Raw genomic sequence first — 13531 nt, 5'->3', positions numbered from 1 at the left:
GATATCAAAACACATTTTTAGGATTATTTTATATTTAATACTAATAATAATAATAATAAAATGTTCGTTGCTAACTATGGGAGTTGGAATAATATGAGTTGACAATTGCAAAATAAATATTCAAATTCAAATACTAAAAGTTTCAACTTAAGTATTCAAATATAAATGCAACATGTTTCTCAACACTTTGAGAAATGATTTGATTTCTTTTGGTATCCTTGGTTATACCCTCTTTTGGTTCTAATAATCTTATGATTTCGGACTTAGGGTTTTTTAAAGTGATTAAATTCTTAAATCATGATATAAAAATTAATAAAAAGGTAATACTAAGATTATTAGATTAAAGGTTTATTTCATTTGCCTCAATGATATCAAAACACATCATCGGAATTATATTATGTATTTCATATTAAACGACTTCAAGAAAAGTAAATGAAATAAACCCATACGTTAATTTTATTTAAAGACAAATAGCATTTTATGATACTATCGATAGACTTGGAATAATATGAGTTGACAACTATTAAATAAATAATCAAATTAAAATGTTACAAGTTTCATATTAAGTAATAATATGTACATATCAATGTGTAATTTATATGTATGTTGTATAAGAGGTATATTATTATTATAATTGTTGATTCTTACTTTATAAGAAAATCATTTTTATGAGGTAATGTTACAGGGGCGGTGGTAGAAATGTAATCTCATTTTTTATTAAATAAAAGAAAAGAAAAATATAATTTATATAAGTGAACCCTTTGTTGCAGCAGCTACCTTACTGTTGTAACTCGTGATTCTATTGAAAGGTCACATGAAATTACAGATTTTTATGTAACAGTGTAACACTACCTTTATTATTCCTTATTTCTTAAATTTACCAAAAAATTTATCATAATTCCTTATTGACTCATAACTTTTCATTAAACTTTTAGATAGACCCAATACCTAGCATTATATAAATTAATTTTAATATGGGTAGGACTATTTGCACTCATAAAAATACTCTATACTCCCATTTTGCTAACAATACACATTATTAAAATCTTAGACATAATATTTTATCAATTTTCAACTATTGTTTTTTTGTTCTTTCATTTTTTTCTATTCAATTAAGAATTAATCTTATATTAATATAATTTAAACATTTGAAATCAAAATCTGATTTAAAATTTTTATAAGGAATATACTCAAAGTACACAAATAATAACCCTCTTCTAATATTTATAGCTTACCCTTTATCATTGAATTTTTTGTATCTATAAATTATATATAAAAACTTTTTTTTCTTCACATCACTTATTTATGAAAAGGGTTTTTGACTAATTTTGAAAACAATCTCTATTACCGTCAAGCCGAAAAGAGGGTTAAAGAGAATGGTAATTTTTTTTTACATGTATTAATTCAAAATGTGAAAACTAGAGGAGCCTCGAGTGTCACAACAATTTAAAAAATTATTTTTGTGCCTATAAAAAAAGGCTTTTGGTGGTGGGGGGGCATGTAGGGGTGTAAACGAGCCGAGTATCACCCTAAACGAGCCCGGCTCGGTTAAGCATTAGACAAGTTCGAGTCAAGTCATGAGTCGACCGAGTCAGGAAAATTCGACTCGTTTAACGCGAGCTCGAATTGGCTCGATTATGGCTCGTTTAACCATTTTTTAATATAACCTGCATATCTTGTTTTACACAAATCATATCTAATTTTTGATAAATTTGCATCTAAATTAACATAAATCACATCCAAATCAACATAAACAACGTATTACACAACAAATTATGCAATCTAAGACAAAAAAAAAAACACAAATGTCCATCAAAATACATCAAAATTATGATCAAAACGGCATATAACTCAAACTTTCGGAAGTTGAATCTCCAATGGTTCTTGTGTTTGTGGGTGGCTTGGTGTGATAATCGGAAAATTGTTTTTGGGGTTTCTTGTTTTAGGGTTTTTGATTTGGGGGAGAATGAATTTACGCGATTTGATTTTGAGTTAATTGGGGTTATTTGGTTAAGGGTTAATTTGTGATTTTTTTAAACCTTTTAGTCTTTTACATGTCAAATTACAAGAAAACCCAAAAACTTGTATTATGCGCAGAAAAACCCTAAATGAGCCACTATTGGCTCGCGAGTTGAATCAAGCCGAGTCAGGGTAGACTCGAACTCGGCTCGATAACTTACTCGAGTCGAATTCGAGCTGAGTTTGAGTATTTAACAAGCTGAGCCGAGTCGACTCGCAAGCGGCTTGGCTCGATTGACAGCCCTAGGGGCATGTTTGGGATACTTATAGTAATTGAAAATGAACCATTAAATTGTTTAAGAAAAAAAATGATGAGAACAAAAGAAGAAAAATAAATATTTAAAGGAAAAAGAATAATGAAAGAGGCAGAATTCATGTGAATGTTCAATGAAAGGAAGAGTTGTTGTTGCATAGACTTGTCTTAGCCCATGAAGCAAAGAGTGAAGACGGTGACTTAACATTTAATAGGGCTACCTTTTTTTTTTTTTCTTTATATATTTGGCTACTCTCCCTCTACATCAACTAAATTTAATTAATATTTGAAAATCTATAATAGGACATTAACATTCCACAATGATCCTCTCTCTTTCAAATTACAACCTTATGGACCTCTAGACGGTTGCGGCACTCTTATTTTTTGAAAAAATAAAAATAAAGGATATATCAAAATATTAAGATTGAAATCTTTTTTTCTAGTGGATTCATCACATCTCTTTTATGAATGTATTGATTTTTTTTTTTTTTTTTTTTTAAACATGAATCAAGATTTATAACGTAAGAAAACACTTCAAGTAAACCATCATTGGGTGGTCTGATGCTAAAAGAGCAAAAAAAGATTTCATAAACTCTTGAGCTCAAATATTTTTAGGCACTAATAAAAATGGCTATTAAGACTCTTACATGATCAATAGTTTTAGGTCTCGAGAGATTAGTTTAAGTGCGTGTAAGTTGGCTCGATCACCCATGTCTCTTAAAATCTTGAAGAGATAGTAATTTTCTAAACTATGGTTTGTCCTCCAACCTTTCATAATATATAAATAAAACATGCGTAGAATATAAAAAGGATTAAAATTTATAATGTCCTACCCGTCACTTGAGGTAGAGGTTTAAGCTACACTCAATACTTAAATTAACAATTTCATAATATTTTATGTTAATGAATTAATAGCACAAGTCAAATGCCATGACTTCACTATCCTTTTAAGTTGCAAGTCGGCCAAGTTCCTAATCACTAATTTAAAACCCATTAATTAATTTTAGGGTCAAAATAAAAACAAATGAAACAAAAAATCCATATTAATTTATAATTTAGAGATATGTTGAATATATTACCCTCATACTTGCTAGCTTTTTATCTTGTATTTGTTTCGATATATAATCGATAAATTTATCTCTTATTTCTAATTTATAACATTTAATTATAATTAAGCATATATTTGCCTATATGTATATGATAAAAACCAAATTAATTAATCAAATTAAATTGATTTCATAAACTAATAACCAAATTTCTTGAGTAAACCGACCGAAGTTGATATAAAACTGTTTAACTGTGTGATTCAGCTGTTCCTGAGCGTTAACTTTTGTTTTGTTTTTTTAATTTTCTGGCACAATTCATTTTACGGGTTTCAATTAGGTGATGTATGGACGGCCGAGGTTAATCTAATCAGTTGACTATGATTCAATTATTTATTTGAGATTGAGCTCAGTTTGTCTTGGTATACTTTGGGTGCCCTACAGTTTTATTGGTATTGAGAGTAAACGAAGATGTTTATTTTTTTCTGATCACTTCTTACATTATGCATGTGAATGGGACCTCTTGGATAAATACAATATTGTCTACTTCTGTTAAATATATGGTTTAATATGGGTAAGTTTCCATAAATTACCCCTTAAGTTTCCATAAATTACAAGCAAATGCTAGGTTTGGGGTGTTCATTAAAACCATCCTTGGGGTTTTGAAATTAGGGGTAAAAATAACATTTTTGTGGCTAACACCGTTTCATTTGGCATTACATATTTGTTTGAAATGACTCTTTTGTCCCTATTTTTGTAAACGTGATGAATTACACTCAACAATGATAATGCTTATAGACTACAATTAACATACTTGTAAAAATCTGTGTGTTTTGATAGTGTTTATAAACAAACAGTTAAGGGTATTTAGATAATTAATTTCGGTTTCTTTGTTAAAAATGACTTATCACATTTACAAAAGTAAGGACAAAATAGTATTTTCAGACAATTTTGTTAGAGAAATAAAACACCGTAAGTCTTATTTATTATTATTTTTTTTTTTTGGTAACCGATGGTGTCCGAGCTAACTTGTATACATCTTAACTAGTCCTCCGGGACCTTGAAGTTAACGACCGAGTAAACCTTCAGTGTCCATCCTTATTAGCAATTGAGGGGAATTGAATTCAAGACTTTTTTAGTAATATACCCAAAAGTCCCTATTGCATCACTCGACTACCCAGGGGTGGTTAAGTCTTATTTCTTAAGGGTGCTTTTCAGCAACATTCTCAAACTTTAAGGGTGGTGTTTGATGAATACATCTAAGTTTAGTACCCACTCAATAAATTTTCTAAATCCAGGAGTAATTTCTTAAATTTACCCCGAAATATTGAAAAATTATTGTGAAGAGTTAGATTTACCCACTCCATTATGAAACACAATTTTTGTCAGGTAAATCATTAATTTTTTTTTTTTTTAATTTGTTCAATGGAAATTAAAGACAATATATGTGGTCCTAACTCCTAAGGGTAGTAACTAATTATGAAATTAATCATAAAAAAAAAAAAAAAAAAAAAATAGAAGCCTGGTGCCAAAGGAAACATGGTGGATCCCCATAATATATAATAGAAAATTTAGTAACAATTTTGGAGAATCAGGAAGTTGGGTGTTAGCAAATAAATAGGTAATGTAAATTTCTAGTTAAGACAAAAAACATGTGCAATCTTTCAATAGATTTAGAAGTTTGTTGGAACATTTCATTATAAGTATTCAATAAGAGGTGAAGCCAAAGAGGGTCAGGGTTTGGGCAACATTATAGAATCCCTTTTCAATTTTGAGTAAAATTTATTATATAGATAAGCTGGAATAATTATCTCAATAAATAATGATTATGTATTATTAATTACCTTGTTTGAGGAAAAAATAATTTTGATGATTGTCACTAGTTATATTTATGTAAAACCCGTTTTGTATTTTGTTTGGGCCAAAAGCGGAAGTAATACAATCTCCACAGTCATTCATGTGAGGGATATGATAAGTTTCATTCACTTTCTGTAAGATTTAATTAATTAGCCTAATTATTGGTGTAACTGTCGGTTTGATTTGGAAAATGTAAAGAGACGTTTCCCGTGCGGGAGAGATATTTCANAAACCAACCTTTCATAATATATAAATAAAACATGCGTAGAATATAAAAAGGATTAAAATTTATAATGTCCTACCCGTCACTTGAGGTAGAGGTTTAAGCTACACTCAATACTTAAATTAACAATTTCATAATATTTTATGTTAATGAATTAATAGCACAAGTCAAATGCCATGACTTCACTATCCTTTTAAGTTGCAAGTCGGCCAAGTTCCTAATCACTAATTTAAAACCCATTAATTAATTTTAGGGTCAAAATAAAAACAAATGAAACAAAAAATCCATATTAATTTATAATTTAGAGATATGTTGAATATATTACCCTCATACTTGCTAGCTTTTTATCTTGTATTTGTTTCGATATATAATCGATAAATTTATCTCTTATTTCTAATTTATAACATTTAATTATAATTAAGCATATATTTGCCTATATGTATATGATAAAAACCAAATTAATTAATCAAATTAAATTGATTTCATAAACTAATAACCAAATTTCTTGAGTAAACCGACCGAAGTTGATATAAAACTGTTTAACTGTGTGATTCAGCTGTTCCTGAGCGTTAACTTTTGTTTTGTTTTTTTAATTTTCTGGCACAATTCATTTTACGGGTTTCAATTAGGTGATGTATGGACGGCCGAGGTTAATCTAATCAGTTGACTATGATTCAATTATTTATTTGAGATTGAGCTCAGTTTGTCTTGGTATACTTTGGGTGCCCTACAGTTTTATTGGTATTGAGAGTAAACGAAGATGTTTATTTTTTTCTGATCACTTCTTACATTATGCATGTGAATGGGACCTCTTGGATAAATACAATATTGTCTACTTCTGTTAAATATATGGTTTAATATGGGTAAGTTTCCATAAATTACCCCTTAAGTTTCCATAAATTACAAGCAAATGCTAGGTTTGGGGTGTTCATTAAAACCATCCTTGGGGTTTTGAAATTAGGGGTAAAAATAACATTTTTGTGGCTAACACCGTTTCATTTGGCATTACATATTTGTTTGAAATGACTCTTTTGTCCCTATTTTTGTAAACGTGATGAATTACACTCAACAATGATAATGCTTATAGACTACAATTAACATACTTGTAAAAATCTGTGTGTTTTGATAGTGTTTATAAACAAACAGTTAAGGGTATTTAGATAATTAATTTCGGTTTCTTTGTTAAAAATGACTTATCACATTTACAAAAGTAAGGACAAAATAGTATTTTCAGACAATTTTGTTAGAGAAATAAAACACCGTAAGTCTTATTTATTATTATTTTTTTTTTTTGGTAACCGATGGTGTCCGAGCTAACTTGTATACATCTTAACTAGTCCTCCGGGACCTTGAAGTTAACGACCGAGTAAACCTTCAGTGTCCATCCTTATTAGCAATTGAGGGGAATTGAATTCAAGACTTTTTTAGTAATATACCCAAAAGTCCCTATTGCATCACTCGACTACCCAGGGGTGGTTAAGTCTTATTTCTTAAGGGTGCTTTTCAGCAACATTCTCAAACTTTAAGGGTGGTGTTTGATGAATACATCTAAGTTTAGTACCCACTCAATAAATTTTCTAAATCCAGGAGTAATTTCTTAAATTTACCCCGAAATATTGAAAAATTATTGTGAAGAGTTAGATTTACCCACTCCATTATGAAACACAATTTTTGTCAGGTAAATCATTAATTTTTTTTTTTTTTAATTTGTTCAATGGAAATTAAAGACAATATATGTGGTCCTAACTCCTAAGGGTAGTAACTAATTATGAAATTAATCATAAAAAAAAAAAAAAAAAAAAAATAGAAGCCTGGTGCCAAAGGAAACATGGTGGATCCCCATAATATATAATAGAAAATTTAGTAACAATTTTGGAGAATCAGGAAGTTGGGTGTTAGCAAATAAATAGGTAATGTAAATTTCTAGTTAAGACAAAAAACATGTGCAATCTTTCAATAGATTTAGAAGTTTGTTGGAACATTTCATTATAAGTATTCAATAAGAGGTGAAGCCAATGAGGGTCAGAGTTTGGGCAACATTATAGAATCCCTTTTCAATTTTGAGTAAAATTTATTATATAGATAAGCTGGAATAATTATCTCAATAAATAATGATTATGTATTATTAATTACCTTGTTTGAGGAAAAAATAATTTTGATGATTGTCACTAGTTATATTTATGTAAAACCTGTTTTGTATTTTGTTTGGGCCAAAAGCGGAAGTAATACAATCTCCACAGTCATTCATGTGAGGGATATGATAAGTTTCATTCACTTTCTGTAAGATTTAATTAATTAGCCTAATTATTGGTGTAACTTTCGGTTTGATTTGGAAAATGTATAGAGACGTTTCCCGTGCGGGAGAGATATTTCATAAAAAAAATTTAAATTTAAGGGGAATTTCGTCTTTTTAAGGGAGATTTTTTTTTTTTTAATAATTTTAAGAGAAGTTTATGATAGAAATTTGTAGATGCAAAAAATCTATCGTCATGAAAATAGGATCTGATCCAGTGAAGTTGAGGCTACTGACAATCCGCTAGACCAGGAGTCTTGTCGGAGGTTAGGACTACGGCGGAGGTGTCGGGTTCTTGGGAGCAAGAACTTTAGGAGCAAATAGATGGTTTTGAGTAGTGTTGATTGATTATGGGAGATTGCATGCCTAATAAGAGGGCAAACCTCTGTTTTTATAGTGAACCCAAGAAGTTGGAACCTTAGTAGGACACTAAGTCCTATTTTGGGAGATAATCCCTATCATAAAACAGATATGATTTCTTGACTTTATCAGATTAAGTTTAATAGTTTAAATAAGATTTGGAATCTTAGTAGGACATTAAGTCCTATTTTGGGAGATAATCCCTATCCTGAAAGATATATGATTTCTTGACCTTATTAGATTAAGTTTAATAGTTTAAATAAGATTTGGAATCTTACTAGGACACTAAGTCCTATTTTGGGAGATAATCTCTATCCCGAAAGAGATATGATTTCTTGACCTTATCAGATCAAGTTTAATAGTTTGAGTAAGATTTGGAATCTTAGTAGAAGAGGAAATTGAATGGGATTTTGATTTCCTATTTATAGACTGTTGCAAGCTAATGGGCTGAAACCCAGTTTAGCTTAACTTATAGGATAGCCCAACTCATAGAGTGGATAGTTCACAAGGTGATTTTAAGCGTATACCCAATCGAGATTAGGTTGAGGCCTTGGGTCGTGACATGCTTATTTCGTTATTGGGCCTCGTCAAGCCCAAGACGATTTTTGGCCTTAACAGTTAGCCCCCCACTCCCTAAGTTAAAGAGTATTTAGCTTTGAGAGTAGATTTAATCGAATGTGTAAACTTATGAATCAGGTTGGGACGATCGAAGGTGTAAACTCGTGGATCGGGTAGAGCCAATCCGAAGGTGTAAATTTGTGGATTGAGTAGGGCCATATGAAGGTGTAAATCCCTGGATCGAGCAGGGTCGATCCGAAGGTGTAAATCCGTGGATCAAGCATGGCCGATCCGAATGTGTAAATCTGTGGATCGAGCAGGGTCGATCCGAAGGTGTAAATCCGTGGATCGAGCAAGGTCGATCCGAAGGTGTAAATCCGTGAATCGATCAGGGTCGATCTGAAGGTGTAAATTCATGGATCAGGCAGGGCTGAGATCGGGCAGGGCCGATTTAAAGGTGTGAATCCGTGGATCGATCAGGGCCGATCCGAAGGTGTGAATCTGTGGATCGAGCAGGGCCGATTCGAAGGTGTGAATCTGTGGATCGAGCAGGGTTGATCCGAAGGTGTGAATCTGTGGATCGGGAAAGGCTGATGCGAAGGTGTAAATCCGTGGATCGAGCAAGGCCGATCCGAAGGTGTAAATCCATGGATCGAGCAGGGTCAATTCGAAGGTATGAATCCGTGGATCGGGCAGGGTCGATCCAAAAGTGTGAATCTATGTGCTGATTCGAAGGTGTGAATTTGTGGATCAAGCAGGGTTGATCCGAAGGTGTGAATCCGTGGATCGGGTAGGGTCGATGTGAAGGTGTGAATCCGTGGATCGAGCAGGGCCGATTTGAAGGTGTAAATCCGTGGATCGAGTAGGGCCGATCCGAAGATGTAAATCCATGGATCGAGCAGGGCCGATTCGAAGGTGTAAATCCGTGGATCGAGCAGGGCCGATCCGAAGGTGTAAATCCATGGATCGAGCAGGGCCGATTCGAAGGTGTAAATCCGTGGATCGAGCAGGGCCGATCCGAAGGTGTGAATTTGTGGATCGAGCAGGGTCGATCCGAAGGTGTAAATCCGTAGATCGGATAAGGCCGATCTGAAGGTGTAAATCCGTGGATCGAGTAGGGTCGATCTGAAGGTGTGAATCCATGGATCGGGCAGGGTCGATCTGAAGATGCAAATCCGTGGATCGGGCAGGGTCGATTTGAAGGTGCAAATCCGTGGATCGGGTAGGGCAAATCCGAAGGTGTAAATCCGTGGATCGAGTATGGTCGATCCAAAGGTGTGAATCCGTGGATCAGGTAGGGCCGATCTGAAGGTGTAAATCTATGGATCGAGTAGGGTCAATCCGAATGTGTAAATCCATGGATCGAGCAGGGTCGATCCGAAGGTGTAAGTCTGTGGATCAGGCAGGGCTGATCCGAAGGTGTAAATCCGTGGATTGAGCAGGGTCGATCCGAAAGTGTATGCCAAGTGGAGATTGCAGTTGAGTTGACGTGACCGACTAGTAGTTGAAACCTTTAAGGGCTATGTGGCCTAGTCGACATGACCGACTTTGTAGCTGAAAATATTTGATTGAAGCTGGAGCAATGACATGCATGGTATGCATGTTTTATGCAAAGAGCCGATTGGAGAGTCAATCAGAGAAAAATGGTGTGCACGCTAAATGTGCCAGAGTGGTTTGATTGAGCTGTGCCGAACGACTGATTGTAACAGAATAAGGCAAAAGAGCCGAGCTGATTAAATATTGTGCATTTTAATTAATGCAGATGCAAATGGCAATGGTCGATGTATTAGTGCAACTGACTCGGCTCTGCTCCTCTACTCGAGAATGGATTCACATGGACCACACTTAAAATGGTTTTACTTCCCATTACACGTGGTCCCCCACATGGTGGTAATGTCTCAATAAAAAAACTCAATATCCAATAGACGGAAAAAATGATATTTTCTTTCTCAAGATGCAACATGAAGTTGACACATGTCATTTTGAAATGTCAAACATTTATGGAGCAATAAGCAATTCCTTACCTCTTCTATTCCATCTTCTTTCTGATTTCGTATTTTGTGAAAAAAATTCATCCTCTCTTCTGTTTTTCTGACGAAGTTTTACAGCCGCTTTTTCCAAGGTAAACTTTCTAATTTCTTTGCTTGGTTGTTTGGTGGATTTTGGAGAAGAAAGTGGGTGTTTGGAGCCAGGAGGTTTAGCAAAAGTCAGGTGGCTGCCCTGTGTTTCTTTATTCTTGGTTGTTGATGCACGATTTTGACACCAACTAAAAGCACGTATGAAATGTTGAGTTGGCCCCAAAAGACACACGTGAAAGGTTTTTAGAAAAATGAAAGTAAATGCAGTGAGAAAAGAGTTTTAAAGTGGCTCGGATGCTAAGGAAGCAAATCCTACGTCCATTGATATTTTTATTTATGACAATGGTCAGGTCGCTTTAGACGGTTGACTTTACACTGATGATACAAGGTATCGAAGATTGTCTTTTCTAGAGAGAGATGTTTTTTTTTTCAAGAGTAAAATGTGCGAATCCCCTTAATGAGAGAAGAACTCCCATTTTATAGTGATATGTCTTGAGGCAATCATCACTGAATCTGCAAGTTGGTGAGATGATCTGTGCAAATCCTTTGTTTAGAGTAATTCACGTGATTTACCGCAGGGGTTGGACACGCGGGATCACCACATCTCTTTGCTGGCCTGACGTGCACCCATTACTATGACGAAAGGAAGCTGTGGGTGCCACCGTGATCACATGAAGCAGCTGCATCAGGATGGCAGTAGGTTCTTCCCGAGGCCTGACCTTGCACACTTACCGGGCACCACGTCAGCCTTAAGTTTCCAGGCATAACAGAAGTCCCATAGTTTTTAAGGTTCGAGAACCGAACCTTGGAAACTACTAGTCATGCCGCAATTAGATGATTCTTGGAGATTCTGGAAATTCCGAAAATTCTGGAAACCCCGACCTGCCTGAAAGTAGGTCGGGATGGAACTTTTTTGGGAACGACCTCACATGTCCATTGTTTGTAGGGGACGAGTGACCTGGTTTCATCAAACGTCACTTGTTGTCCTTTTGCCATGGGTGCATTTAATGAAGTTGTCCTTGTGCTGGCAGACGTGCCCTAGGCGTGATAAGTGCCTGCCAGATGTATTAAATGCGTTGTACGTTGACACAGTACACCTAATCAGGACATTAAATGCGCAGTATGTTGGAACGACGCCCTTTACCAGAGCATTAAATGTGGATTTGAAACGCAATTAATGCTTTGAGAAAGAGAGAATGTTCGTCGTTTGGGCTTTTCAACGGAAGAGATGAAGGTCTGACTTTAACCAGTCGTGACCCTCACTCATCTCCGCTGATGCACGACATGTGGCTGCGATCAATGGTGGGAAACCTTTGTCGCCCAAACATCGTTTCGATTCTGAGAAACCCAAGCACCGATTCATATGCTATAAAAACCTCGAATTGTTCTCAGGCAATGTTACCAGAGCCCCCTTTTTTTTTCTTAGAGAGTAAAGGATTTGCGGAAACTTGGAATTTCTGTCTTTCAAACCAGCGTTTTCAAGCATTCGAAGCGGAAGTCACTCTCACACTCCGTACGGTAAGAGCTTCTCCCTGTTTCTGTTTTGTTATTTTCCATGGTTGAGTGGCGTCTGTCTTCCGGTAGCCTATCAGAGCCGAGATGCTTAGGCCTAGTTCGAGCCATGAATGGCGGCTCGAATCATGCCGTTAGGGTTTCCTTTGAGATTTTGGGAGTTTGTTTCCTCCCACATCATCGTATGAAATAACGTACGATGGGTAAATGACCCTTCTGCTTGTCGCTTTTACAGACCGGCAAGATGAACCCCTCAACAACCAGATCTGAACAGGGAATCAGTTCGTCCCCACAGGATGCTCCAAACATCCTTGTCGAGGTCTTCTCGGTGCTCACCAGGGAGGAGCTCGAGAGGGTAGTAAAGCAGTACGCTATCGAGGTGGATGTTTTCCTCGATGTGACGCACTCATCATGGTACTCACTAAGTGGTCTGGCTGCGGTTTCCGAGGAGATTATCAAGAGTGGGGGACTGATCCCTTTCCACCCTTTTATCAGGTCGCTTTTGGACCACTTCGGGGTTGTGCCGATGCAGTTGACCCTGAATGCGTACTTCATTGCTGTTGCAATGTATATCGTGTGCCAAGAGAACGAATTGGGCGAGCTGACTGCGATGGAGGTCGGCTGCTCTTATTATTTGAGGAAGAGTAAGGACAAGGATTCCTACTACTTGTCCAGGCGACCCACTATCGCCGATGGGATACATAACTATATGAGTAATGCGGGTGCCTACAAAACGAAGTTTTTCTTCTTTCGTTATGATGGCCATTGCCGCTTCCAGGATCCGAGTAGGTCCCTTTTCTTCTTTTTTGACAAATTCATTACCATTGTAATGTGCTTTTTCTAACGACCTGGTTTCCTTCTGACAGTTAACAAGACGACCGACCTAGGGCTGCTCTTCGATAGACGTAGGATCGTGCATTTCGGCTCCCTACCAGAGGATCAGCGCGACACGAAGAAATTCGTGACGACCGCGAGCTTCCAGAAATATGGTTTCTTTAACGCAAACGCGTCGCTAGAGCCCCCATTGAGTAAGTCTTGCTAACTGACCCCTTTCTGGTCGTGAAATGAGATATTTTTGCTAATAATGTTTTGCATACAGCGACCATGCCTCCGAAGGAGTCAGAGCAACCGCGAAGAAGGCAGGTCAATTTCCCTCGGACAAATAAAGCCAAAGCAGCAGAAGCTGCTTCAACAGTCCCACTGGTTGAAGGCGCGACGTCGAGCCTGCCGATGCGACCTTTCAAGACTCCTCACGTGCAATCGTTAGAGGACGTACCAACACGAAAAAACAAAGGCTTCCGAGCAGTCTCCTGCTCGACCGAGGCTGAAGACAAC

Source organism: Pistacia vera, unplaced genomic scaffold (genome assembly GCF_008641045.1).
Source record: "Pistacia vera cultivar Batoury unplaced genomic scaffold, PisVer_v2 Contig503, whole genome shotgun sequence".
Classification (NCBI taxonomy): domain Eukaryota; kingdom Viridiplantae; phylum Streptophyta; class Magnoliopsida; order Sapindales; family Anacardiaceae; genus Pistacia; species Pistacia vera.
This window is presented reverse-complemented; position numbering follows the sequence as displayed.